Here is a 6,620-nt window from a genome sequence, read left to right as displayed (position 1 = left end):
TATAAAAACTGCATTTTAGATTTTTCTATTCTTTTGAGTGAGGCTTGGATGGCTATGTATTTTCCCCTTAGGACTGCCTTTGCAGTGTCCAATAGGTTTTGGACCATTGTGTTTTCATTCTCGTTGGTCTCTATAAATTGTTTAAATTGATTTTTAATTTCCTGGTTTATCCAATCATTCTTGAGCAGGCTGGTACTTAGTTTCCAAGTGTTTGAGTTTCTCCCATTCCATTTACAATAGCACCAAAAATCATACGTTATCTTGGAATTAACTTAACCAGAGACGTAAAGGACCTATATTCTAAAAACCACAAATCACTCTTGAAAGACATTGAAGAAGACACAAAAAGATGGAAAAATATTCCATGCTCATGGATCGGAAGAATTAATATAGTTAAAATGTCCATGCTACCCAGAGCAATCTACACTTTCAATGCTATCTTGATCAAAATACCAATGACATTTTTCAAAGACCTGGAACAAACAGCCCTTAAATTTTTGTGGAACCAGAAAAGGCCCCGAATCACCAAGGAATTGTTGAAAAGGAAAAACAAAGCTGGGGGCATCACAATGGCGGATTTCAAGCTGTACTACAAAGCTGTGATCACAAAGACAGCATGGTACTGGCACAAAAACAGACACATAGACCAATGGAACAGAATGGAGAACCCAGAAATGGACCCTCGGCTCTTTGGGCAACTAATTTTTGACAAAGCAGGAAAAACATCCAGTGGAAAAAGACAGTCTCTTCAATAAATGGTGCTGGGAAAATTGGACAGCTACATGAAAATGAAACTTGACCAATCTCTCACACCACACACAAGGGAAACTCCAAATGGATGCGACCTACGATGTGAGACAGAATCCATCAAAATCCTAGAGGAGAACATAGGCAGCAACCTTTGACATCGGCCACAGCAACTTCTTTCAGACACATCTCCAAGGCAAGAGAAACAAAGAAAAATGAACTTGTGGGACTTCATCAAGATAAAAAGCTCTGCACAGCCAAGGAAACAGTCAAAAACTAAGAGGCGGCCACGGAATGGGAAGATATTTGCAAATGACACTACAGATAAAAGACTGGTATCCAAGATCTACAAAGAACTTCACTCATTGTGAGAAACAAATAATCAAAAAAATGGGCAGAAGATATGAACAGACACTTTTCCAATGAGGACATACAAATGGCTAACAGATACATGAAAAAATGTTCAAAATCATTAGCCATCAGGGAAATTCAAATCAAAACCACACTGAGATACCACCTTACGCCAGTTAGAATGGCAAAAATTGACAAGGCAGGAAACAACAATTGTTGGAGAGGATGTGGAAAAAGGGGATAACTCCTACATTGTTGGTGGGAATGCAGGTTGGTACAGCCACTCTGGAAAACAGTGTGGAGGTCCCTTAAAAAGTTAAAAATTGAGCTACCCTATGATCCAGCAATTGCACTACTGGATATTTACCCCAAAGATACAGACGTAGTGAAGAGAAGGGCCATATGCACCCCAGTGTTCATAGCAGCATTGTCCACAATAGCTAAATCGTGGAAGGAGCTGAGATGCCCTTCAACAGATGACTGGATTAAGAAATGTGGTCCATATATGCAATGGAATATTACTCAGCCATCAAAAAGAACAATTACCCAACATTTGCAGCAACATGGACGGAACTGGAGGAGATAATGCTAAGCGAAATAAGTCAAGCAGAGAAAGACAATTATCATATGTTTTCACTCATTTATGGAACATAAGAAGTAGGAAGATCAGTAGGAGAAGAAGGTGAAGAAGAAAGGGGGTTAAACAGAAGGGGAATGAAGCATGAGAGACTATGGACTCTGGGAAACAAATTGAGGGCTTCAGAGGGGGGGTGGGGGAATGGGATAGGCTGGTGATGGGTATCAAGGAGGGCACGTATTGCATGGTGCACTGGTGTTATACGCAAGTAATGAATCCTGGAACTTTAAAGTAGGGATGTACTGTATGGTGACTAACATAATAAAAAAATATTATTAAAAAAAACCATTGTACTGCATTTCTCTAATTCCAGAACCTCATACAATGTCTGGCCCGTGTTTGCTGATCAGTATATGTTTGTGAGCTCGATTATTTCATGGCAAGGACATTCACTTGACTTAATTAACAAGGAACTTGGGTTTAAACATGATTTCCGTCCAAAAGATACAAATGGTACTCATTTGGTTGCTTTGAGTCATGTGGGAGTGAAAATGATGGAAAGATGTTTAGTCCCACATAGGTCTGGTGGCTTCAGTTTATACCAGGATCCCGATAGACATGTATAATCATCACAGAGGAACTGCCCCGGAAAGTAGAGACCCTTTGGATTATTGTTCATTTGAATAGTATTCTTCTATGTTAAAACATTTTCACATCCTTTATCTTAGTAAATCCTTCAAAATAATACAGTGACATACTAAAGTGTTGCAATATATACAACTCATGATTTCACTAGGAAGAATGATTCCATGCAGAGAGCCTCCCGCACATTACCAGGACGTGAAATGCAGTCCAAGACAGGGATGGAGAGAATGGTAGGGGGATGGGCACTACCTGGGGTGAGGAAAGAGCCCAGCAGTGGGCTTAGGAGGCATGGGTTCTTTGGCCATGATTTCAACTCGACTGACCACACTAACACTAACAACTGTTAGCCTCGAGTGTTTACATCTATCAAATGAACTAAATAACCCCTCGGGTCTCTTCCAGCCTTAAAGTTCTGTGATAAGATCTTTCTGTGAAAGTAACAGAGTCGTCAACAATTCCCCAATTAACGTTTTAAGGGCGATGTTGTCTTTAGAAAGGCATCCTCAAGAATTGTCAGTCTATCCTTAGGTGGGCATCAGGCCCCTACATGCCTTCCAGGCACCTTTCTGAGGAAGAGGCTACAAGAGTAGAGCTTAGTACCTAGGCAGAGTACTCACTGGGAGTGTTTTTATAAGCAGATGTTGGTAGAAAAGTCAGATCCATCCCAGACCCTGTCACGCCCAGTGATATGGGCATGTCACTTTGGACTTGGTTTTCCAAAGGCTAAGACTTCACAGTGGTGTCCTCTCTGGGGACTCCCACAGACGGATACAAAGCCCCTTCTCTCTGGAAGTTTCTCTTCTAATTCATGGTTTCTGTGAATAGTTCAGTGCTTAATGACTGCCAGAATGAGCTTTGTAACCCTGACCCCTTCTGCTAGCTGCTCAGCATTCAGACGGCATTCTTCTCTAACCGCAAAGGCAACATCTCCAAACTGAATCCACCTCCCTGCCCACATATGCTCTTCCTTTTGGGGTTCTCCAACTCTTTTCACAGAATCATGTTACCTAGGCTTGAAATTGTAGACTCTTATTTGACTCCTGCTTCGTCCTCCCTATATACTCTCAAGGTCTTGTCTATTTGTTTTGGAATATTCCTCCTCTCCCTTCCCTGCCTTTGCCAAATCACCACTGTCCAGGCGCTGAGCTCCGTGATTTCTTCCCTGAAGTTCTACAGTAGCTTCTTAACTGGCCGGAATTCAGCATTCCTTAGTACAACCCATTTGTCAGAAGCAGACCCTGAGATGAGGATTCATGAGCAACTGTATTCCAGAAGTGTTTCTGGATAAAACTGGTAGGATCTCAGGAAGCAAGAGAGGGAAGGAGAAGAAAATAAGACAAGATGAGCTTTCTCACAGAGTCCTAGCTCTGGCCTGATCCTGCAAGGAACCCAGGAGTATAAATTACGCCTCTGAGTTTGTGCCACGTGGAGGCAAGGGAGCTGGGCTTTCATATCTCCACACTGTCAATCACTGGCTAAGGGCTCCCCAAGGGATGTCAGTTCCCCAGCATTTTCAGCACTCTGCTTGTTTTGTCAAAGTGCTTCCTATTGCCCAAAGGCAGGCAGGCGGCTGAATAAAGTCACAGGTGTGAGCTGTTAGAAGCGTACAGAGCCTGGGAAGAGGGGCACAGAGAAACAGTAAAAGGGATCTGAGGGGACAAGCGCACTGCACTCGCCAGAGCATCGACAGTGTCCGCTCCACCGACTTCCACTACACAGCCAGCAAAGCGCTGCCACATTACTGCTCGACCATCACTTTACTTAGCAACCATTAATGACTTCCTCAAGTCTCCACGTTCTTTAACTACATCAAAGTCTTATAATTTAACACCAACAGCTTACCCATGCTTGCTTTTTTTCACAAGTCTCACATTTCTGGCAAACTGATTCAGTATCTTACATACATACATATGTGCATACATACATATTTTCCAGCTTCTATGCTCCATCCACTTGGTTCCCTCTGCCTAGAATGATCTTTTAACCACATCTGCAAATCCTACTCCTTCCAAGACCAGAAAGACTTTTCTGATTACCTCCGAAGAGAGATGAGGTCTTCCCTTCTCTGGAGCTTCCCCAGCACTTCATCTGTTCCTCCACACAGTGGAAGCAGCAGTTTCATGTCTCCTCTGGACTAGCATGAAGTATTTCTCTGCATCCTTCCAGCACCGCCCACAGTGTCCCGTGCCTGGAACATAAATGATGCTATCAATGCCTGTTGAATGAATGGTTGAAATTCCTCCACGTGCCAAAGTCAAACAAAAGAGGGTGAATGGGGAAGTGACCCTCCCTCAACTGAGATCTTGGAATTTCCAATTCTTCAGATGAGGGTGTAACCCTTCGGAGGCAATGAATCCTCTGTGCTCCTTTGTCACGTCCTTTCCGGTCACGCTCTGCTGCGGAGGAGACGGTGGTGCAGTGGTGAAGCTGGGGTGAAGGGAAAGAAAGCTCGAATCACCACGTCCTCAAACAACCCTTCCTTTCAGGGAAGTTCTAGAAATAGCTTGAGAAACCACTTAATATGTGTAGCATATCTAACACTCAAGAGTATTTTGATGAACATGAATGTGAAGTGTTTCTCTATCAGGAATAGCACCACACGGGCGCTTAAAGACCTGGGCCCTAATACTGGCCCTCCCATTTGGTTATTATGAGATACTGAGCCAGTCAGTCAGCCTGTGGGCGCTTGCTTTCCTCACCACTTAGTGGTGTGATTGGATGACAACTTCAAGAACTCTAATATTCTGTGATTTCACCAGGACCTTGTAATGTGCTGAGTACTGGTTATATGAAGACAAATATTGTAAGTTCCCTTGACCACAAAACCCTGGAGAAACTGGCTATTTAAGACTGTCTAGAAGTCATTAAGCTGCCCTTGAAGGAGACTTATTCTAGTGTTGAAATTTCCTCCCTGTGTCTTTTGCCTTTTGGTTCTAATCGGCCCATTTATTAGATTTGATGCCTCCTTCTTCTGTATGACAAGTCTTTAATCCCAGGAGACCCTCAGGGGACTTTGAAACTTTAAATATGCCCACACAATTTCTCCCATAAAGCACGTACATAGATGCTATGGAGAACAAAAATCTGTTTCAAGTGTAGACTCCAGCAGTCTGCTAGGCTCACTCAGGAGCCATCTGATGGGATCACACACATTAACCCACCAGCACGTGCAATACAAATTAGTGCCAGAGTAAAATGAAAATTCCCTACACTGTGGACCACTGAGCTCTCTCCTGCATAGATGAAACTGACCTGTTAAATCATGAATGCTGCAGGTCTTCTCCCCTACGGACTAGACAAACATAATCATAACCCCATTAACCTAGCTGATTCCCCAATCTCTCACTCTTCTGATTGATTCTGTTGAAATGCTCTGAGTCATTAATGTGTAGGTTTTGTTCACTTATTAAATACTTACGTGTGCGAGGCACTGCACGAATCCTGGCAGGTAGTAAGACCCTGATAAAATGTTCGTGGACTGGAGGAGATTCCATCCAGTACTCTGAGGTGCTCTGACCAGTGCAGAGTTACTCCCATCATCTAGGTGCTTGACTGCACGTTTAGCTTAAAGCCATGTTATGGTTTGCCTCACCCAAACTATCAAATTCTTTGACTTACAACGTCTTCCCTTTTATTGTTGCCTTGACTGTGTTTCTTTTCGGGGCCAGTCACTGGTGCACTGTATGCCAGTGGATTCCCAAGCAGTAAGCCAGCAACTGCCATACATTTGTGCAGAATTATTTGGTTCTGATTCAAAGGACTCTTGCCGGATGCTGGCATTTTAGAGGGGGAAGGAGCACTGTTTAAGAGAGTCCCTTGTCAAGCGTTAAGAAAACTTGGGCTTTGGATGGGAAATCCCTATGAGAGTTTTCTCTCCCCAGCACCCCTTCCTATGAAGCACAGTCCTGGGGCCCAGAAGCTGTGGACCAGTCTGGAAGGAACACGCTCCAGGATGAACAAGCTCTGGGAATGCAGTCCACCTCACTCAGCAGCAGACCAGGTGCAATGGGCTGTCAGGTGGAGGCCTCACTGTTGGGGGGCTCAGGATTTGTGATTCTTCTGGAAATCACTAAAGAGGGATGTGAGGCTGGTGTTGAGATGAAGAATCACTCTTGGGCTCACCAAGAAGCACACATCCAGCTTGTTTCTTCCCCACAAGGGGAATCTTTTGCTCCTTTGTTGTACCATTTCCCCCCCTTGAATGAATCTAGCAGGTTTTTGTTTTCACTCAAGATGCACAATGAACATGAAATTTCCAATTAAAGGAGAAAGGTGTGGGGGGAGAAAACTGTGAAGACAG

General features: G+C 43.6%; 1 long non-coding RNA gene across 1 annotated transcript in view; it reads right to left on the bottom strand.

Annotated features, from left to right (window-relative positions):
- Positions 1–4,351: 4,351 nt before the first annotated feature.
- LOC103676812 overlaps positions 4,352–6,620 on the bottom strand; it is a 113,388-nt gene continuing 111,119 nt past the window's right edge. Inside the window, exon 3 of the long non-coding RNA XR_572231.2 lies at positions 4,352–4,508. This is a non-coding gene — a long non-coding RNA (uncharacterized LOC103676812). The remainder of the gene's footprint in view (positions 4,509–6,620) is intronic.

This window comes from Ursus maritimus, unplaced genomic scaffold, assembly GCF_017311325.1.
Source record: "Ursus maritimus isolate PB19 unplaced genomic scaffold, ASM1731132v1 scaffold_35, whole genome shotgun sequence".
Lineage (NCBI taxonomy): Eukaryota > Metazoa > Chordata > Mammalia > Carnivora > Ursidae > Ursus > Ursus maritimus.
Note: the sequence above shows the minus strand (reverse complement) of the source record. Positions and strands in the feature narration are given on the sequence as shown.